Below are 24,014 nucleotides of genomic sequence, written 5' to 3'. Positions count from 1 at the left end.
ATACACACACACTCCCTGGATACACACACACTCCCTAGATACACACACACTCCCTGGATACACCCACACACTCCCTGGATACACACACACTCCCTAGATACACACACACTCCCTGGATACACACACACTCCCTAGATACACACACACTCCCTGGATACACCCACACACTCCCTAGATACACACACACTCCCTAGATACACACACACACACACACACACATACACACACACACTCCCTAGATACACAAACACTCCATAGATACACACACCCACTCCCTAGATACACACCCACTCCCTAGATACACACACACTCCCCAGATACACACACACTCCCTAGATACACACACAAACTCTCTAGACACACACACACACTCCCTAGATACACACACACACTCCATAGATACACACACACACACACTCCATAGATACACACACACTCCCTAGATACACACACACACTCCCTAGATACACACACACTCCCTAGATACACACACACACACTCCCTAGATACACACACACACACTCCCTAGATACACACACACATTCCCTAGATATACACACACACATTCTAGATACACACACACACTCCCTAGATACACACACACACACTCCCTAGATACACACACACACACACACACACACTCCCTAGATACACACACACACACACTCCCTAGATACACACACACACACACTCCCTAGATACACACACACACTCTAGATACACACACACACTCCCTAGATACACACACACACACTCCCTAGATACACACACACACACACTCCCTAGATACACACACACACACACTCCCTAGATACACACACACACACACTCCCTAGATACACACACACTCCCTAGATACACACACACACACACGCCTTCTGCTCAACCACTGGTCAAGAAGAAAGACAGATTTGAAGTGTACAAGTGAGGATGGAGATTAGTGATGAGGAGAGGAGAGGAGAGTTATAGAGGAGGGGAGATGAGAGGGGAGGAGAGGTATAGAGGAGGGGAGAGGGGAGAGGAGAGGAGATGTATAGAGGAGAGTTATAGAGGAGGGGAGAGGAGAGGGGAGGAGAGGAGAGGAGAGGACAGGAGAGGAGAGGAGAGGAGAGGAGAGGAGAGGAGAGGTATAGAGGAGGGAGATGAGAGGAGAGGAGAGGAGAGGAGAGGAGAGGAGAGGAGAGGAGAGGAGAGGAGAGGAGAGGAGAGGAGAGGACAGTAGAGGAGAGGAGAGGAGAGGAGAGGAGAGGAGAAGAGAGGAGAGGAGAGGAGAGGAGTACATAGGAAATAGGGTGCTATTTGAGACACATGCACAGAGGTGAAACAGGACCCTTTCCCCTCTCCACACTGATGACTAACACTTCTGACCACTAGTCTAACAGAAACAGCACCATTCAACTCGTTTCATTCTCAGAAGACTAACTAAATCATTCTGAAGTAGTGAAACCTAACAGATAATTGTGCATCGCCCTGGCAACAGCCTTTATATTATCCTTCATGATGCTATTTTATATTCAAGCCCCCAAAAAACTTGGAGAATTTAAATTTGTCCTAAATTAGAGGAAAGCGGATTCAAAAACGTTATCTATTAATATGATAGATGTTGTAGATATTAATAGCAGAAGTTCCCTGAAATAGAGCTTGGTACATGATGAGTCACACTAACTCAAAGGTAAAGCCAGCAAATGTTTTACATTTTATTTTATTTATTTCACTTTTATTTAACTAGGCAAGTCAATTAAGAACAAATTATTAGTTACATTGACGGACTTCCCTGGCCAAACCCGGACGACGCTGGGCCAATTGTGCGTCGCCCTATCAGACTCCCAATCAAGGACGGTTGTGATACAGCCTGGAATCGAACCAGAGTCTGTCGTGACGCCTCTAACACTGAGATGGCAGTGCCTTAGACCGCCTCGTCACTCAGGGACCCCCCCCCCCCCCCACCCCCCCCCCCACACACACACAATATGACAAACATGATTTACTGCTTACAGAGATAAACAACAACAACAATATATAAACAACCGTTTTGCCCAACGTTGAGCCACTATGTGATCGCCGACGCCGTTGCTATGGATATCTGTCAGCGGTGGGGTCCGTAACCAGCGGCCGTTGCTATGGATATCTGTCAGCAGGAGGTCATCCGACTGTGTACGGCGACATCCCACCGCTGAGTCTATAACTGTCGCGTCAGGTAAACAATCAGCACAGACAGATAGGAAATCTTACAGCGACGTAGATTAGCTCAGGAAGCTAATTAGCTCAACGTTATTTGAGACTTTATAGAATATAAAGTGACGATGACGGTGAACGAGTGGGCACGGAAGACGAAGAATAGACAGTAAGTAGACGAGAGATTCAGATGGAAAGGAGAAGGACTTTAATTAGGGGGGCAGATCACTGAGGTTAAGGAGCCTGTCGTTTTAGAACGGATGAGGGAGGGTGAGTAGGCTGGGTAGACACAGTGGAAATCGACTTCAGCAGAAGTACAGTAGGACGCTGAGGTATAGTAGATACTGACCTGGTCTGTAGGTACTGACCTGGCCTGTAGATACTGACCTGGCCTGTAGGTACTGACCTGGTCTGTAGGTACTGACCTGGTCTGTAGATACTGACCTGGCCTGTAGGTACTGACCTGGTCTGTAGATAGTGACCTGGTCTGTAGATACTGACCTGGTCTGTAGATAGTGACCTGGTCTGGAGGTACTGACCTGGTCTATAGGTACTGACCTGGTCTGTAGATAGTGACCTGGTCTGTAGATACTGACCTGGTCTGTAGATACTGACCTGGCCTGTAGGTACTGACCTGGTCTGTAGGTACTGACCTGGTCTGTAGGAACTGACCTGGTCTATAGGTACTGACCTGGTCTGTAGATAGTGACCTGGTCTGGAGATAAATGTAGTGAATCTGTTATAATTTTCATCAAATAATTGTTGTATATATTTTTGGCGAATCTTCAAAAGGTCTTAAAATTCTAAATTAATTAGCTAAATGATCCTTGGTATGACCTTCTTAAAACAATTCCATTGTTTTAAGCCCCTCGCTTGGCTTAGACAGGGCTTAGACTCTGATAGGTTAAGAACATAATAGCGTCTTTTTAAAAAAAGGGCAACGTTGTCTCCAGGACATGCTAGGACGGTCTGTGAGATACAGAACCAATTATCAGAGCAATACTTCCTCCTAACTTGTACAGCAGTATGGATATTGGGAACAGAGCCTGTCTCTCCTCTGGTCCTCTCTGTTTCAGTGACAGGTTGCCCCTTCTTCCCCCGTCCCTCCCAGCCAGCCAATTGATCCCTCTCTCTGTGTGGGATCAGATTAAGGTAAGGAGGATTGATCTGCTCTAACAGGCAAGAACCCATCCCCGGGGAGAACACTGATGCAGCCTGGCTGCCTGACTGGGGGAAGATTGGAACACAGAGAGATACCCAACATTCAACACAAGATATCAGCCTGTCAAGTGAAATGGGGACACAGACAACCCGACAGCGCAGTAGGTGTGTTTCCTCTCTTGCTTTGATAAAACAAAAAGGTAACATCGGTTTTCGATAAGACTGTCTGCTAGATTCAAAATCTAAAACACAAAATATGAGCCAATCAAATGGAGTTCCAAAACCTACTGTATGCGTCATTCTTGTCTTGCTAAGATAAAAACCAAATGGCTTTGGCTAAGAGTTTCTGATGCAAAATGACTATAGTCTGAAAGATTTGCCCTATACAGGAAAAGCTCAACTATTATCAGATACATTTAAAAAATATATATATGTTTTTATGAATATCGCTAGCAACAACAGAATACGCTAGCAACAACAGAATACGTTAGCAACAACAGAATACGTTAGCAACAACAGAATACGTTAGCAACAACAGAATACGTTAGCAACAACAGAATACGTTAGCAACAACAGAATACGCGAGCAACAACAGAATACGCTAGCAACAACAGAATATGTTAGCAACAACAGAATACGCTAGCAACAACAAAATACGTTAGCAACAACAGAATACGTTAGCAACAACAGAATACGTTAGCAACAACAGAATACTCTAGCGACAACAGAATTTGCTAGCAACAACAGAATATGTTAGCAACAACAGAATACGCTAGCAACAACAGAATACTCTAGCAACAGCAGAATATGTTAGCAACAACAGAATACGTTAGCAACAAGAGAATACGCTAGCAACAACAGTATATGTTAGCAACAACAGAATATGATAGCAACAACAGAATATGATAGCAACAACAGAATACTCTAGCAACAACAGAATACGCTAGCAACAACAGAATACATTAGCAACAACAGAATACGTTAGCAACAAGAGAATACGCTAGCAACAACAGTATACGCTAGCAACAACAGAATACGCTAGCAACAACAGTATACGTTAGCAACAACATAATACGCTAGCAACAACAGAATAAACACATTTAGAATAACAATAGAAAAGATGAGTGCATCTTTCTAAGGATGTTAAATATTTCTCAACTCCTACTATTGAGCTAATTCCACTCACTGGAGTATCTGACATGGGCTTTGAAAAAGCACCCGCTAATAGCAGTCCCATCAAGTGTCGCTGGCTGCTGACTTAGCGGAAATGTGATTGGATGTACCTTCCTAGCCAATAGGCTGTTAGAGTTCAAACTTCCTCTTCCAATTATAATGTGTGGAGGTCCAAAAATCTCAAAACTGGGTCACCAGATTGTCTGGGAGGGGGTCCCTGGGTCGGCAGTTTGTCTGGGAGGGGATCCCTGGGTCACCAGATTGTCTGGAAGGGGGTCCCTGGGTCGCCAGTTTGTCTGGGAGGGGATCCCTGGGTCACCAGATTGTCTGGAAGGGGGTCCCTGGGTCACCAGTTTACCTGGGAGGGGGTCCCTGGGTCACCAGTTTGTCTGGGAGGGGGTCCCTGGGTCACCAGTTTGTCTGGGAGGGGGTCCCTGGGTCACCAGATTGCTTGGGAGGGGGTCCCTGGGTAACCAGTTTGTCTGGAAGGGGGTCCCTGGGTCACCAGTTAGCCTGGGAGGGGGTGCCTGGGTCACCAGTTTGTCTGGGAGGGGGTCCCTGGGTCACCAGTTTGTCTGGGAGGGGGTCCCTGGGTAACCATTTTGTCTGGGAGGGGGTCCCTGGGTCACCAGTTTGTCTGGGAGGGGGTCCCTGGGTCACCAGCCAGCCAGGGAGGGGGTCCTTGGGCAAGAAAAGGTTTGAAGATCCCTGTATTAACGTTTATTATGATGAATATATTCTTGAAGGAGAAAGAGAGAGAGAGAGAGAAAGAGGAGAGAGAGCGAGAGAAAAGACAGGAAGAGAGAGGGGGGAGAGAGAGAGAGAAAGAGGAGAGAGAGCGAGAGGGGATGCTTTTCCCTGAGATATAACAGTAGCTTTTAAATAAGAGAAAGCAGACGTGTATGAATAGTCGGTCACCTGTTGAATAGTGCTTGGAGGGGTGATTGTAAAGTGTTATTATTATACCTGGGAAGCTCTTTGTGTTGTCTATATAAATCCAGGTGAGGATACTGTGACATTATGGAACAAAGCAGACTGGGATTTATATTGTATAACCCCGTGCCATAGAAAAAAGGCTGAGATGCGAAATACAAAAGATATTTTCATGAACAACCATATTTTTGTTGAGAGAGACAGAGAGAGAGAGACAGAGAGAGAGAGAGAGAGAGAGAGAGAGAGAGAGAGAGAGAGAGAGAGAGAGAGAGAGAGAGAGAGAGAGAGAGAGAGACCAAAGCTTGTAACAAAGAGAAGAAAGAAAGGAGTGAAACGATGCTCCTTCATGCAGCAGAGCAGAAACCTACAGATGATTTGTATGCAGTCTAAAGATGAGACGTGCAGAATAACTCTCTGTCTCTGCCTCTCTGCCGTTCTCCTTCCTCCCCTCCCGCTCTCCCTCTCATTCCTGCCCTCCCTCTCTCTCTCTCTCTCTCTCTCTCTCTCTCCTTCCTCCCCTCTCTCTCTCCCTCTCCTTCCTCCCTCTATCCCTCCCTCCTCCTTCTTCCCCTCTCTCTCTCCCTCTCATTCCTGCCCTCCCTCTCTCTCTCCCACTCCTTCCTCCCCTCTCTCTCTCTCCCTCTCCTTCCTCCCCTCTCTCTCTACCCTCTCTCTCTCCCTCCCCTTCCTCCCCTCTCTCTCTACCCTCTCTCTCTCCCTCTCCTTCCTCCCCTCTCTCTCTCCCTCTCCTTCTTCCCCTCACTCCCTCCCTCTCCTTCCTCCCCTCACTCCCTCTCTCCCTAACCTTCCTGTCCTCCCTTTCTCTCTCTCCTTCCTCCCCTCCCTCTCTCCGTCTCCAATTCAACTGCTTTCCAATTATCTCTCTCTTGATCTCTGCTGAGCACAAACTACCTACTGTGTTGAAAAACAAATGAATTAATTAAACATATAAAAATACATACAGTACAGTACATTGAAGAGCTTGGGGCTCTATGAGAATAAAGGCTCACTATCCACCTTCAGCAATATTCTCTCCCCCCCCCCCCCCCTCTCTCTCTCTCTCTCTCTCTCTCTCTCTCTCTCTCCCTCCTGTCAGCTCTAACAGACACATAGGATGAATTATTCAACAGCCCACTGACTGACTGACTGACTGATTAACTGACTGGCTGGCTGACTGACTGACTGACTGACTGACTGATTAACTGACTGATTAACTGACTGACTGACTATTTAACTGACTGGCTGACTATTTAACTGACTGGCTGGCTGACTGACTGATTAACTGACAGACTGATTAACTGACTGACTGACTTTTTAACTGACTGGCTGGCTGATAAACTAGCCGACTGACTGATTAATTGACATACTGACTGGCTGACTGACTCACTGACTGACTGATTAACTGACTGACTGATTAACTGATTAACTGACTGACTGATTAACTGACTGACTGACTGACTGATTAACTGACTGGCTGATTAACTGACTGACTGATTAACTGACTGACTGACTGACTGATTAACTGACGGACTGATTAACTGACTGATTAACTGACTGATTAACTTACTGGCTGGCTGCTGGCTGGCTGACTGATTAACTGACTGATTAACTGGCTGGCTGACTGATTAACTGACTGATTAACTGACTAATTAACTGACTGACTGACTGATTAACTGACTGACTGACTGACTGACTAACTGGCTGGCTGACTGATTAACTGACAGACTGGCTGGCTGCTGGCTGGCTGACTGATTAACTGACTGGCTGGCTGATTAACTGACTGGCTGGCTGACTAACTGACTGGCTGACTGATTAACTGACTGGCTGGCTGGCTGATTAACTGACTGACTGGCTGGCTGACTGATTAACTGACTGGCTGGCTGGCTGACTGATTAACTGACTGGCTGGCTGGCTGATTAACTGACTGGCTGGCTGGCTGATTAACTGACTGACTGGCTGGCTGACTGATTAACTGACTGGCTGGCTGACTGATTAACTGACTGGCTGGCTGGCTGATTAACTGACTGACTGGCTGGCTGACTGATTAACTGACTGGCTGGCTGACTGATTAACTGACTGGCTCAGCTACCAGGCATATAACTCTAGGTCGGAGGGATAGAGTGGGTGTGTACAACATACATTATAAAAAGTCATCAATGAAACGTTGGAGAAGCCGGTTGGAACTCAGAGGGACAATGTTCGACTGTTGAGCTCAACACTGCCTCTCTGACAAAATACCAGTACCTCTACTTGCACACTCATCTTCTGCACATCTTTCACTCCAGTGTTTAATTGCTATATTGTAATTATTTCGCCACTATGGCCTATTTATTGCCGTACCTTCCTCATCCTACCTCATTTGCACACACTGTATATAGACTTTTTCTACTGTAGTATTGACTGTAGGTTTGTTTATTCCATGTGTAACTGTGTAGTTGTTTTGCTTTATCTTGACCAGCTCGCAGTTGTAAATGAGAACTTGTTCTCAACTGGCCTACCTGGTTAAATAAAGGAGAAATTTAAAATAAATAAAAAAATACATATTTCAAAACATCCTACAAAAGAGAGGTCTAAGTAGTAAACGTCTGTGTGAAGACAAAAAGCTTGTTTATATCTGTAGGTATTACCAGCCTTTATTAAGTCTGTAAACCAACCAATCACACATCAGGAAGCATCACCGAGTCCGGATAAAAGAAACCTGTCATTCTGTAAAGGTGTAAACGGCCATGACAGGTTCTGTTCTGTGGCACACACACACACGCACACACACACACACACACACACACACACACACACACACACACACACACACACACACACACACACACACACACACACACACACACACACACACACACACACACACACACACACACACACACACCCTGTGCCCATGTGGGGAACCATTAAAGGGATACTTTGGGATTTTGGCAATGAAGCAACGGGCATGCTAGCAGATACCCATAGACTTCCAGTCATATGTGCTAAAGCTAGTTAGCATTGGCTTGAGAAACTACCTCTAACTTCCTTCATACTGGACACAGATATATATAAAAATGTTTTGCACGAGTTCATCTGACTATAGGGAAGGAGATAAAGGGTCTCAATGCCAAAATCCAGAAGTGTCCCTTTACAGTTTTTCCCAATTGCTAAAACACAATTTTGCAAACTAGGCTGGTTTTATCAAAATACTTAACACAATTCACAAAACCACACACCCAAACTGCAAAATACCTCATATATCCTGCAAAATGAAGCACTGCAACCAAAACTACATATAGCATTATCAAAATCAAACGTTTGCACGAAATGGCACACACTTCATTCATATTACCAGATTTTGTCTAACCAACTACACACTGCTGGGCATAATGAAAAGCACTCATCTTTAGTATGCTTGGCCATAATACTAAAATAGTTCAAATTGTAGAAAATTCTTCAGATGCACAGAAATATTTGCAGATACACACACATGCTGTTGAAATATTTTATTTTACAGTTTTCACCAAACAAGTCAGTGCAACATATGCACAGCAGATATATTTACATCGGACTGAACAAAAATATGCTAACAAAAAAACAGTAAACTGAAAAAGAAAGCACAGCTGGGTCTGGCCACAACGCCTCGCCTCACAGCTGGGTCTGGCCACAACGCCTCGCCTCACAGCTGGGTCTGGCCACAACGCCTCGCCTCACAGCTGGGTCTGGCCACAACGCCTCGCCTCACAGCTGGGTCTGGCCACAACGCCTCGCCTCACAGCTGGGTCTGACCACAACGCCTTGTCTCACAGCTGGGTCTGGCCACAACACCTCGTCTCACAGCTGGGTCTGGCCACAACGCCTCGCCTCACAGCTGGGTCTGACCACAACGCATCGTCTCACAGCTGGGTCTGGCCACAACGCCTTGTCTCACAGCTGGGTCTGGCCACAACACCTCGTCTCACAGCTGGGTCTGGCCACAACGCCTCGTCCACATCACAGCTGGGTCTGGCCACAACGCCTCGTCTCACAGCTGGGTCTGGCCACAACGCCTCGTCCACATCACAGCTGGGTCTGGCCACAACGCCTCGTCCACATCACAGCTGGGTCTGGCCACAACGCCTCGCCTCACAGCTGGGTCTGGCCACAACGCCTCGTCTCACAGCTGGGTCTGACCACAACGCCTCGTCTCACAGCTGGGTCTGGCCACAACGCCTCATCCACACCACAGCTGGGTCTGGCCACAACGCCTTGTCTCACAGCTGGGTCTGGCCACAACGCCTCGCCTCACAGCTGGGTCTGGCCACAACGCCTTGTCTCACAGCTGGGTCTGGCCACAACGCCTCGTCTCACAGCTGGGTCTGGCCACAACGCCTCGTCTCACAGCTGGGTCTGACCACAACGCATCGTCTCACAGCTGGGTCTGGCCACAACGCCTCATCCACATCACAGCTGGGTCTGGCCACAACGCCTCGTCCACATCACAGCTGGGTCTGGCCACAACCCCTCGTCCACATCACAGCTGGGTCTGGCCACAACGCCTCCTCCACATCACAGCTGGGTCTGGCCACAACGCCTCGTCCACATCACAGCTGGGTCTGGCCACAACGCCTCGTCTCACAGCTGGGTCTGGCCACAACGCCTCGTCTCACAGCTGGGTCTGGCCACAACGCCTCGTCCACATCACAGCTGGGTCTGGCCACAACGCCTCGTCTCACAGCTGGGTCTGGCCACAACGCCTCGTCTCACAGCTGGGTCTGGCCACAACGCCTCGTCCACATCACAGGCCACAGCTGGGTCTGGCCACAACACCTCGTCCACATCACAGCTGGGTCTGGCCACAACGCCTCGTCCACATCACAGGCCACAGCTGGGTCTGGCCACAACGCCTCGTCCACATCACAGGCAATATCTTCCCTTGCCAGACATTGAGGGAACAAGCGCCTTGAGTGCCTTATCCATCCCTGAATCGCACCCACATCAATCTCATCACATGCCTCTTCCATAGCCTGCACAAGAGGCATGCGCACAAAGGGCTGCCGGTCGTATACCTTCCACCGCCGGAAATAACTCTTCTATGGGGTTCAGAAATGGTGAAAGGTATTGCAAGAGAAATGGTGGGTGGTCAGCAAACCAGTTTTGGACTGGGGCTGCACGATGAAAGCTCACGTTGTCCCATACTACAACGTACCGGGTTCTTTGATGATCTGCATCATTCATACGCTCTGGTGGTATGAGAATGTTGTGGAGTCTGTCCAGAAATGTGAGAATATGGGCTGTGTTGTATGGTCCAAGGTTGGCATGGCGGTGGAGGACACCATGCGTATTGGAGATGGCAGCGCACATTGTGATGTTCCCACCACGTTGGCCAGGAACATCTATAATGGCTCTGTGGCCAATGACGTTTCTCCCCCTTCTTCTGGTCTTTGCTAGGTTGAACCCAGCCTCATCTATAAAGACGAACTCATGTGGGATTGCATGAGCATCCATTTCCAGTACTCCCTGAAAACAAAGAACAAAAGCAGTCAATATGGTGTTATCCAGTACACTGGGAAACAGTGTTGTTTGTAGTGTACTGCAGTCAATATTGTACTTACATCCACATATGCTCGTCTGACTTCTTTGTTTCCTTGAGAGTTTCTCTCAAACGGCACCTTATAAAGTTGTTTCATTCTGATTTGGTTTCGCTTGAGAATTACGAGCCAATGTGGACAGACTGACTCGTTGAATGTTGTTGAATACGGTGTTGTCTTGGATGATGTGGCTTTGAATTTCTCGTAATCTGATTTCGTTATTTTCCAAAACCAAGTTTACAATGGCAGCTTCCTGTACCCCGGTGAACATTTGGCCTCTTCTTCCACCATGGTTGCGTTTCTCAGTCCTTTAGAAAAACAAAAAAACTCAAATATATAGGGCTTGGACAGTGCAGCCTAAAGATATTTCCCCCACAGTACAGTAAATTCTACAGGAAATGTATGCAGTTAGTGTATGACATCAGCCATTCATGAAGTAAACAGGTGTCACCCAACTGATACACTATGACATGGGGTGTACTACATAGTGTGAAAGAAATGTTGGTTACATACCTGTACTGCAGTCTAAATGTCCGGATGACACAGGCGACAGTAAAACGGCTCAAGTTGGGCTGCACTCTCTGTCCAGCCTCTCACATTGTCAGCCCATGGTGGATGACATGATCAACTAAGGTTGAACTGCACTCTCTGTCCAGCCTCTCACATTGTCAGCCCATGGTTGATGACATGATCAACTAAGGTTACTCTGATTCCAGCCTCTCTCATTGTCAGCCCATGGTTGATGACATGATCAACTAATGTTACTCTGATTCCAGCCTCTCTCATTGTCAGCCCATGGTGGATGACATGATCAACTAAGGTTACTCTGATTCCAGCCTCTCTCATTGTCAGCCCATGGTGGATGACATGATCAACTAAGGTTACTCTGATTCCAGCCTCTCTCATTGTCAGCCCATGGTTGATGACATGATCAACTAATGTTACTCTGATTCCAGCCTCTCACATTGTCAGCCCATGGTGGATGACATGATCAACTAAGGTTACTCTGATTCCAGCCTCTCACATTGTCAGCCCATGGTGGATGACATGATCAACTAAGGCTCTGATTCCATTAGAAAGTTGTTGTCTTCTTTGGCCATGAACTCCTCTACCAGCTCTACCCCTACCTGTCACTCTTCCTCCTCCTATCTCTCACTCTTCCTCCCCCTACCTCTCACTCTTCCTCCCCCTACCTCTCACTCTTCCTCCCCCTACCTCTCACTCTTCCTCCCCCTACCTCTCACTCTTCCTCCCCCTACCTCTCACTCTTCCTCCCCCTCCCCCTACCTCTCACTCTTCCTCCCCCTCCCCCTCTCATTCTCACCCTCCCCCTACCTCTCACTCTTCCTCCCCCTCTCATTCTCACCCTCCCCCTACCTCTCACTCTTCCTCCCCCTCTCATTCTCCCCCTCCCCCTACCTCTCACTCTTCCTCCCCCTCTCATTCTCACCCTCCCTCTTCCTCTCACTATTCATCCCCCTCTCATTCTCACCCTCCCCTACCTCTCACTCTTCCTCCCCCTCTCATTCTCCCCCTCCCCCTACCTCTCACTCTTCCTCCCCCTCTCATTCTCACCCTCCCGATACCTCTCACTCTTCTTCCCCCTATCATTCTCACCCTCCCTCTTCCTCCCCCTCTCATTCTCCCCCTCCCCCTACCTCTCACTCTTCCTCCCCCTCTCATTCTCCCCCTCCCCCTACCTATCACTCTTCTTCCCCCTCTCATTCTCACCCTCCCCCTACCTCTCACTCTTCCTCCCCCTCTCATTCTCACCCTCCCTCTTCCTCCCCCTCTCATTCTCCCCCTCCCCCTACCTCTCACTCTTCTTCCCCCTCTCATTCTCACCCTCCCTCTTCCTCCCCCTCTCATTCTCCCCTCCCCCTACCTCTCACTCTTCCTCCCCCTCTCATTCTCACCCTCCCCCTACCTCTCACTCTTCCTCCCCCTCTCATTCTCCCCCTCCCCCTACCTCTCCCCCTCCCCCTACCTCTCACTCTTCCTCCCCCTCTCATTCTCACCCTCCCTCTTCCTCCCCCTCTATCTGCAGTGTTAACTATCTACAGTGTTAACTATCTGCAGTGTTAACTATCTACAGTGTTAACTATCTACAGTGTTAACTATCTACAGTGTTAACTATCTACAGTGTTAACTATCTACAGTGTTAACTATCTACAGTGTTAACTATATGCAGTGTTAACTATCTACAGTGTTAACTATCTACAGTGTTAACTATCTACAGTGTTAACTATATGCAGTGTTAACTATCTACAGTGTTAACTATCTACAGTGTTAACTATCTACAGTGTTAACTATCTACAGTGTTAACTCTCTGCTATGTCGGAAAGACAGAGATGCCTCAGAGCTGTTTGAGTCAGACAGATGGTTCATCAACACAGATTAATCTGTTTATACACACAGACCGACAAAGACACACACAAACATACACACACACACACACACACACACACACACCATTTTTCTACATGGTCAATCAAGATCTGCTGACGTGTCCTCATGTACACCAGACAGGCTGGTGATAATATTAATAGTACTGACAGACAGACTGATGATAATATTAATAGGAGTACTGACACCGCAGCCAATGTGAGTAAAACATTTAAACGTGTTAATCACTGTTTTTAATCAGGGCAAAGCGACCGGAAACATGACCGAATACAAACAGTGTAGCTATTCCCTCCGCAAGGCAATCAAACAAGCTAAGCATCAGTATAGAGACAAAGTATAGTTGGAATTCAACGGCTCAGACACAAGAGGTATTTTTTTATTTTTTATTTTTTTATTTTTTTTATTTCACCTTTATTTAACCAGGTAAGCTAGTTGAGAACACGTTCTCATTTACAATTGCGACCTGGCCAAGATAAAGCAAAGCAGTTCGACACATACAACAACACATAGTTACACATGGAGTAAAACAAACATACAGTCAATAATACAGTGAAAAATAAGTCTATATACAATATGAGCAAGTGAGGTGAGATAAGGGAGGTGAAGGCAAACAAAATATATATATAAATAAATAAAAATATAAAAAGGCCATGGTGGCGAAGTAAATACAATATAGCAAGTAAAAAATAACACTGGAATGGTTGGTTTGCAGTGGAAGAAGGTGCAAAGTAGAGATAGAAATAATGGGGTGCAAAGGAGCAAAATAAATAAATACAGTAGGTAAAGAGGTAGTTGTTTGGGCCAAATTATAGGTTATTATAGGTATGTGGCAGGGTCTACAGTCAATCACCGATTACAAAAAGAAAACCAGCCCCTAACATTGAGTGGCTTCTGCCAACATACTGACTCATCTCTAGCCACTTTAATAATGAGTAATTGGATGTAATAAATGTATCACTAGTCACTTTAATGATGTTTACATACCCTGCATTACTCATCTCATATGTATATACTGTATTCTATACCATCTACTGCATCTTGCCTATGCCATTCGGCCATCGCTCATTCATATATTTTTATGTACATATTCTTATTCATTCCTTTACATTTGTGTGTATAAGGTAGTTGTTGTGAATTTGTTAGATTACTTGTTACTGCATTGTCGGTACTAGAAGCACAAGCATTTCGCTACACTCGCATTAACATCTGCTAAACGTGTATGTGACCAATAACATTTGATTTGACAGATAGGCTGGTGATAATTCAAGGTCCTGGTGATTGGAGTGTAAACTCTCAGCTCAGTAAAAAGCCCAGGGTGAGTTACACTAATAGGGACATGGCAGATAGTTACTGCCTCTACTCCCCTCCCCTCCTCTACTCCCCTCCTCCTCTCCTCTCCTCTCCTCTCCTAATCTGCCCTCTCCTCTCCTCTCCTCTTCTACTCTGCCCCCTCTCTCCTCTCCTCCACTCCCCTCTCCTACTCTGCCCCCCTCCTCTCCTCTCCTCTTCTACCCTGCCCCCCTCCTCTCAATCTCCTCTCCTCTCTTACTGTGCCCCCCTCCTCTCCTCTCCTCTCCTCTCCTCTCCTCTCCTCTCCTCTCCTCTACTCTGCCCCGCTCCTCTCCTCTCCTCCCCTCTCCTACTCTGCCCCCCTCCTCTCCTCTCCTCATCTGCCCCTCTCCTCCCCTCCACTCTTCTCCTCCCCTCTCCTCCAATCCCCTCTCCTCCTCTGCCCCCCTCCCATACCCACGATGCTCAGGTCCTCCCCTCCCCATACCCACGATGCTCAGGTCCTCCCCTCCCCATACCCACGATGCTCAGGTCCTCCCCTCCCCATACCCACGATGCTCAGGTCCTCCCCTCCCCATACCCACGATGCTCAGGTCCTCCCCTCCCCATACCCACGATGCTCAGGTCCTCCCCTCCCCATACCCACGATGCTCAGGTCCTCCCCTCCCCATACCCACGATGCTCAGGTCCTCCCCTACCCATAACCACGATGCTCAGGTCCTCCCCTACCCATACCCACGATGCTCAGGTCCTCCCCTCCCCATACCCACGATGCTCAGGTCCTCCCCTCCCCATACCCACGATGCTCAGGTCCTCCCCTACCCATAACCACGATGCTCAGGTCCTCCCCTCCCCATACCCACGATGCTCAGGTCCTCCCCTCCCCATACCCACGATGCTCAGTTCCTCCCCTCCCCATACCCACGATGCTCAGGTCCTCCCCTCCCCATACCCACGATGCTCAGGTACTCCCCTCCCCATACCCACGATGCTCAGGTCCTCCCCTCCCCATACCCACGATGCTCAGGTCCTCCCCTCCCCATACCCACGATGCTCAGGTCCTCCCCTCCCCATACCCACGATGCTCAGGTCCTCCCCTCCCCATACCCACGATGCTCAGGTCCTCCCCTCCCCATACCCACGATGCTCAGGTCCTCCCCTCCCCATACCCACGATGCTCAGGTCCTCCCCTACCCATAACCACGATGCTCAGGTCCTCCCCTCCCCATACCCACGATGCTCAGGTCCTCCCCTCCCCATACCCACGATGCTCAGGTCCTCCCCTCCCCTGAACGGCGTGGTTATGGTCACATCACACAGATGGAGACCAGAAAACACGCACACAGTCCTAATGAGAACATGTCTACTCTGGGCTCTGTTTTTAACAGTGTAACACTGAGGTCGTGCTCACCATTGAGACTGTTTCTGTACTTGTTTTTTAAAGTATGTCAGAGTTGAGAACCCTGACTGACATAGATATGTGGTGCCAAACTGGATCAGAACATCTACTGCTTTCTCAGTCAGGCAGGAGACCACTTCCTGTTGTAGATGAACAACCCAGAACTGTGTGAGTGGGTTCTCAGTCAGACAGGAGACCACTTCCTGTTGTAGACGAACAACCCAGAACAGTGTGAGTGGGTTCTCAGTCAGACAGGAGACCACTTCCTGTTGTAGATGATCAACCCAGAACTGTGTGAGTGGGTTCTCAGTCAGGCAGGAGACCACTTCCTGTTGTAGATGAACAACCCAGAACTGTGTGAGTGGGTTCTCAGTCAGACAGGAGACCACTTCCTGTTGTAGATGAACAACACAGAACTGTGTGAGTGGGTTCTCAGTCAGACAGGAGACCACTTCCTGTTGTAGATGATCAACCCAGAACTGTGTGAGTGGGTTCTCAGTCAGGCAGGAGACCACTTCCTGTTGTAGATGAACAACCCAGAACAGTGTGAGTGGGTTCTCAGTCAGACAGGAGACCACTTCCTGTTGTAGATGAACAACACAGAACTGTGTGAGTGGGTTCTCAGTCAGGCAGGAGACCACTTCCTGTTGTAGATGAACAACCCAGAACAGTGTGAGTGGGTTCTCAGTCAGACAGGAGACCACTTCCTGTTGTAGATGAACAACCCAGAACAGTGTGAGTGGGTTCTCAGTCAGGCAGGAGACCACTTCCTGTTGTAGATGAACAACCCAGAACAGTGTGAGTGGGTTCTCAGTCAGGCAGGAGACCACTTCCTGTTGTAGATTAACAACCCAGAACTGTGTGAGTGGGTTCTCAGTCAGACAGGAGACCACTTCCTGTTGTAGATGAACAACCCAGAACAGTCTAAGTGGGTTCTCAGTCAGACAGGAGACCACTTCCTGTTGTAGATGAACCCAGAACAATGTGAGTGGGTTCTCAGTCAGGCAGGAGACCACTTCCTGTTGTAGATGAACAACCCAGAACAGTGTGAGTGGGTTCTCAGTCAGACAGGAGACCACTTCCTGTTGTAGATGAACAACCCAGAACAGTGTGAGTGGGTTCTCAGTCAGGCAGGAGACCACTTCCTGTTGTAGATGAACAACCCAGAACAGTGTGAGTGGGTTCTCAGTCAGACAGGAGACCACTTCCTGTTGTAGATGAACAACCCAGAACTGTGTGAGTGGGTTCTCAGTTAGGCAGGAGACCACTTCCTGTTGTAGATGAACAACCCAGAACAGTTTGAGTGGGTTCTCAGTCAGACAGGAGACCACTTCCTGTTGTAGAGGATCAACCCAGAACAGTTTGAGTGGGTTCTCAGTCAGACAGGAGACCACTTCCTGTTGTAGATGAACAACCCAGAACTGTGTGAGTGGGTTCTCAGTCGGACAGGAGACCACTTCCTGTTGTAGAGGATCAACCCAGAACTGTGTGAGTGGGTTCTCAGTCAGGCAGGAGACCACTTCCTGTTGTAGATGAACAACCCAGAACAGTGTGAGTGGGTTCTCAGTCAGACAGGAGACCACTTCCTGTTGTAGATGAACAACCCAGAACTGTGTGAGTGGGTTCTCAGTCGGACAGGAGACCACTTCCTGTTGTAGAGGATCAACCCAGAACTGTGTGAGTGGGTTCTCAGTCAGGCAGGAGACCACTTCCTGTTGTAGATGAACAACCCAGAACAGTGTGAGTGGGTTCTCAGTCAGACAGGAGACCACTTCCTGTTGTAGATGAACAGGCCAGAACAGTCTGAGTGGGTTCTCAGTCAGACAGGAGACCACTTCCTGATGTGTTTGCCTCAAAATGCATATTGCTTCAATCAGTTTATTCCAGTTCAGAAAAACAATTATTATTGTATTTTAACAGCAACAGTTCCAACCTAGACATGTTTTCAACAATCATTTCTACAGTAAGATGTACAGTAGGCCTGATCATTTCTACAGTAAGATGTACAGTAGGCCTGATCATTTCTACAGTAAGATGTACAGTAGACCTGATCATTTCTACAGTAAGATGTACAGTAGGCCTGGTCATTTCTACAGTAAGATGTACAGTAGGCCTGGTCATTTCTACAGTAAGATGTACAGTAGGCCTGGTCATTTCTACAGTAAGATGTACAGTATGCCTGATCATTTCTACAGTAAGATGTACAGTAGGCCTGATCATTTCTACAGTAAGATGTACAGTAGGCCTGATCATTTCTACAGTAAGATGTACAGTAGGCCTGATCATTTCTACAGTAAGATGTACAGTAGGCCTGATCATTTCTACAGTAAGATGTACAGTAGGCCTGATCATTTCTACAGTAAGATGTACAGTAGGCCTGGTCATTTCTACAGTAAGATGTACAGTGGGCCTGATCATTTCTACAGTAAGATGTACAGTAGGCCTGATCATTTCTACAGTAAGATGTACAGTAGGCCTGGTCATTTCTACAGTAAGATGTACAGTAGGCCTGGTCATTTCTACAGTAAGATGTACAGTAGGCCTGGTCATTTCTACAGTAAGATGTACAGTAGGCCTGGTCATTGTTCATCTTCATCTGTACTGTTACTAAGAGTTGCATCAGTAGCTAGCTGGCTTTGGCTAATGTTAGCTATTAGCTGTCTACAAAGCCAGGGGAATGTTAGCTATTAGCTGTGTACAAAGCCAGGGGAATGTTAGCTATTAGCTGTCTACAAAGCCAGGGGAATGTTAGCTATTAGCTGTGTACAAAGCCAGGGGATTGTTAGAAAGATAAACTCACATCCACTACTATGAGAGTTAGTTAGTACTCCCTTATTACTGCTCATCATCACCTGTTATAACATTTACATTTACATTTTAGTCATTTAGCAGACGCTCTTATCCAGAGCGACTTACAGAGCGACTTCATTATAAAATGACAACAATGCCTTGCTAGTTGACTTACTGGTCCACTGTCGAAGGACTGTTTCCTGAAGGACTGTTTCCTGAAGCACTGTTTCCTGAAGCACTGTCGTAGCACTGTTTCCTGAAGGACTGTTTCCTGAAGGACTGTTTCCTGAAGGACTGTTTCCTGAAGGACTGTTTCCTGAAGGACTGTTTCCTGAAGCACTGTCGAAGGACTGTTTCCTGAAGGACTGTTTCCTGAAGGACTGTTTCCTGAAGCACTGTTTCCTGAAGCACTACAACGTTCAGGACCTACCCATGCCCTACGACGTTCAGATCCTACCCATGCCCTACGACGTTCAGGTCCTACCCATGTCCTACAACGTTCAGGTCCTACCCATGCCCTACGACGTTCAGATCCTACCCATGTCCTAAAACGTTCAGGTCCTACCCATGTCCTACGACGTTCAGGTCCTACCCATGTCCTAAAACGTTCAGGTCCTACCCATGCCCTACGACGTTCAGGTCCTACCCATGTCCTACAACGTTCAGGATCTAACCATGCCCTAAAACGTTCAGGTCCTACCCATGCCCTAAAACGTTCAGGTCCTACCCATGCCCTACAACGTTCAGGATCTAACCATGCCCTACGACGTTCAGGACCTACCTATGCCCTACAACGTTCAGGATCTAACCATGCCCTACAACGTTCAGGTCCTACCTATGCCCTACAACGTTCAGGACCTAACCATGACCTACAACGTTCAGGACCTACCCATGCCCTACAACGTTCAGGACCTACCCATGCCCTACAACTTTCAGGTCCTACCTATGCCCTACAACGTTCAGGACCTACCCATGCCGTACAACGTTCAGGTCCTACCCATAACCTACAACGTTCAGGTCCAACCCAAGCCCTACAACGTTCAGGATCTAACCATGCCCTACAACGTTCAGGACCTACCAATGCCCTACGATGTTCAGGACCTACCCATGCCCTACAACATTCAGGACCTACCCATGCCCTACAACGTTCAGGTCCTAACCCAAGCCCTACAACGTTCAGGATCTAACCATGCCCTACAACGTTCAGGACCTAACCCTGCCCTACAACGTTCAGGTCCTAACCATACCCATGTCCTACAACGTTCAGGACCTACCCATGCCCTACAACGTGCAGGTCCTAACCCTACCCATGTCCTACGACATTCAGGACCTAACCCTACCCATGCCCTACGACGTTCAGGACCTAACCATACCCTACAACGTTCAGGTCCTAACCCTACCCATGTCCTACGACATTCAGTACCTAACCCTACCCATGCCCTACGACGTTCAGGACCTAACCATACCCTACAACGTTCAGGTCCTAACCATACCCTACAACGTTCAGGACCTACCCATGCCCTACAACGTTCAGGTCCTACCCATGCCCTACAACATTCTGGACCTACCCATGCCCTACGACGTTCAGGATCTACCCATGTCCTACAACGTTCAGGATCTACCCATGTCCTACAACGTTCAGGACCTACCCATGTCCTACAACGTTCAGGACCTACCCATGCCCTACAACGTTCAGGACCTACCCATGCCCTACAACGTTCTGGGTCTACCCATGTCCTACAACGTTCAGGACCTACCAATGCCCTAGGACGTTAAGGACCTACCCATGCCATACAACGTTCAGGTCCTGACCCTACCCTACAACGTTCAGGTCCTACCCATGCCCTACAACGTTCAGGACCTACCCATACCCCACAACGTTCAGGTCCTACCCATGCCCTACAACGTTCAGGTCCTACCCATGCCCTACAACGTTCAGGACCTAACCATGCCCTACAACGCTCAGGATCTAACCATGCCCTACAACGTTCAGGACCTACCAATGCTCTACAACGTTCAGGTCCTACCCATGCCCTACAACGTTCAGGTCCTACCCATGCCCTACAACGTTCAGGACCTAGCCATGCCCTACAACGTTCAGGACCTACCCATGCCCTACAACGTTCAGGATCTAACCATGCACTTAAACCTTCAGGTCCTACCCATGTCCTACAACGTTCAGGACCTACCCATGCCCTACAACGTTCAGGTCCTACCCATGCCCTACGACGTTCAGGATCTAACCATGCCCTACAACGTTCAGGACCTACCAATGCCCTACGATGTTCAGGACCTACCCATGCCCTACAACGTTCAGGACCTACCCATGCCCTACAACGTTCAGGCCCTACCCAAGCCCTACAACGTTCAGGATCTAACCATGCCCTACAACGTTCAGGACCTAACCCTGCCCTACAACGTTCAGGTCCTAACCATACCCATGTCCTACAACGTTCAGGACCTACCCATGCCCTACAACGTGCAGGTCCTAACCCTACCCATGTCCTACGACATTCAGGACCTAACCCTACCCATGCCCTACGACGTTCAGGACCTAACCATACCCTACAACGTTCAGGTCCTAACCCTACCCATGTCCTACAACGTTCAGGTCCTAACCATACCCATGTCCTATGACGTTCAGGACCTAACCATACCCTACAACGTTCAGGTCCTAACCATACCCTACAACATTCAGGATCTACCCATGTCCTACAACGTTCAGGATCTACCCATGTCCTACAACGTTCAGGTCCTACCCATGCCCTACAACGTTAAGGACCTACCCAGGTCCTACGACGTTCAGGACCTACCCATGTCCTACGACATTCAGGCCCTACCCATGTCCTACAACGTTCAGGATCTACCAATGCCCTAGGACGTTAAGGACCTACCCATGTCCTACAACGTTCAGGTCCTACCCATGTCCTACGACGTTCAGGTCCTACCCATGCCCTACGACGTTCAGGTCCTACCCATGCCCTACGACGTTCAGGGCCTACCCATGCCCTACGACGTTCAGGTCCTACCCATGTCCTACGACGTTCAGGTCCTACCCATGTCCTACAACGTTCAGGTCCTACCCATGTCCTACAACGTTCAGGTCCTACCCATGTCCTACGACGTTCAGGTCCTACCCATGCCCTACAACGTTCAGGACCTACCAATGCTCTACAACGTTCAGGTCCTACCCATGCCCTACAACGTTCAGGTCCTACCCATGCCCTACAACGTTCAGGACCTACCAATGCCCTACGATGTTCAGGACATACCCATGCCCTACAACGTTCAGGACCTACCCATGCCCTAAAACGTTCAGGTCCTACCCATGTCCTACAACGTTCAGGACCTACCCATGCCCTACAACGTTCAGGTCCTACCCATGCCCTACGACGTTCAGGATCTAACCATGCCCTACAACGTTCAGGACCTACCAATGCCCTACGATGTTCAGGACCTACCCATGCCCTACAACGTTCAGGACCTACCCATGCCCTACAACGTTCAGGCCCTACCCAAGCCCTACAACGTTCAGGATCTAACCATGCCCTACAACGTTCAGGACCTAACCCTGCCCTACAACGTTCAGGTCCTAACCATACCCATGTCCTACAACGTTCAGGACCTACCCATGCCCTACAACGTGCAGGTCCTAACCCTACCCATGTCCTACGACATTCAGGACCTAACCCTACCCATGCCCTACGACGTTCAGGACCTAACCATACCCTACAACGTTCAGGTCCTAACCCTACCCATGTCCTACAACGTTCAGGTCCTAACCATACCCATGTCCTATGACGTTCAGGACCTAACCATACCCTACAACGTTCAGGTCCTAACCATACCCTACAACATTCAGGATCTACCCATGTCCTACAACGTTCAGGATCTACCCATGTCCTACAACGTTCAGGTCCTACCCATGCCCTACAACGTTAAGGACCTACCCAGGTCCTACGACGTTCAGGAAATACCCATGTCCTACGACATTCAGGCCCTACCCATGTCCTACAACGTTCAGGATCTACCAATGCCCTAGGACGTTAAGGACCTACCCATGTCCTACAACGTTCAGGTCCTACCCATGTCCTACGACGTTCAGGTCCTACCCATGCCCTACGACGTTCAGGTCCTACCCATGCCCTACGACGTTCAGGGCCTACCCATGCCCTACGACGTTCAGGTCCTACCCATGCCCTACGACGTTCAGGTCCTACACATGTCCTACAATGTTCAGGTCCTACCCATGCCCTACAACGTTCAGGTCCTACCCATGCCCTACGACGTTCAGGTCCTACCCATGTCCTACAACGTTCAGGTCCTACCCATGTCCTACAACGTTCAGGACCTACCCATGCCCTACAACGTTCAGGTCCTACCCATGCCCTACAACGTTCAGGACCTACCCATGCCCTACAACGTTCAGGATCTAACCATGCCCTACAACGTTCAGGACCTAGCCATGCCCTACAACGTTCAGGACCTACCCATGCCCTACAACGTTCAGGATCTAACCATGCCCTAAAATGTTCAGGTCCTACCTATGCCCTACAACGTTCAGGACCTACCCATGCCCTACAACGTTCAGGACCTACCAATGCTCTACAACGTTCAGGATCTAACCATGCCCTACAACGTTCAGGTCCTACCTATGCTCTACAACGTTCAGGATCTAACCATGCCCTACAACGTTCAGGACCTACCCATGCCCTACGACGTTCAGGACCTAACCATGCCCTACAACGTTCAGGACCTACCTATGCCCTACAACGTTCAGGACCTACCAATGCCCTACGACGTTCAGGATCTAACCATGCCCTACAACGTTCAGGACCTACCCATAACCTACAACGTTCAGGTCCTACCAATGCCCTACAACGTTCAGGCCCTACCAATGCCCTACGATGTTCAGGACCTACCCATGCCCTACAACGTTCAGGACCTACCCATGCCCTACAACATTCAGGTCCTACCCAAGCCCTACAACGTTCAGGATCTAACCATGCCCTACAACGTTCAGGTCCTACCCATGCCCTACAACGTTCAGGTCCTAACCATACCCATGTCCTACAACGTTCAGGACCTACCCATGCCCTACAACGTTCAGGTCCTAACCCTACCCATGTCCTACG

General features: G+C 48.6%; 1 protein-coding gene across 8 annotated transcripts in view; it reads right to left on the bottom strand.

The window, feature by feature from the left end:
- LOC129851369 (dedicator of cytokinesis protein 3-like) overlaps positions 1–24,014 on the bottom strand; it is a 368,511-nt gene that overhangs the window by 198,696 nt on the left and 145,801 nt on the right. The window lies entirely within an intron of this gene.

The sequence above is a fragment of the Salvelinus fontinalis genome, chromosome 3 (assembly GCF_029448725.1).
Source record: "Salvelinus fontinalis isolate EN_2023a chromosome 3, ASM2944872v1, whole genome shotgun sequence".
NCBI lineage: Eukaryota > Metazoa > Chordata > Actinopteri > Salmoniformes > Salmonidae > Salvelinus > Salvelinus fontinalis.
This window is presented reverse-complemented; position numbering and strand designations above follow the sequence as displayed.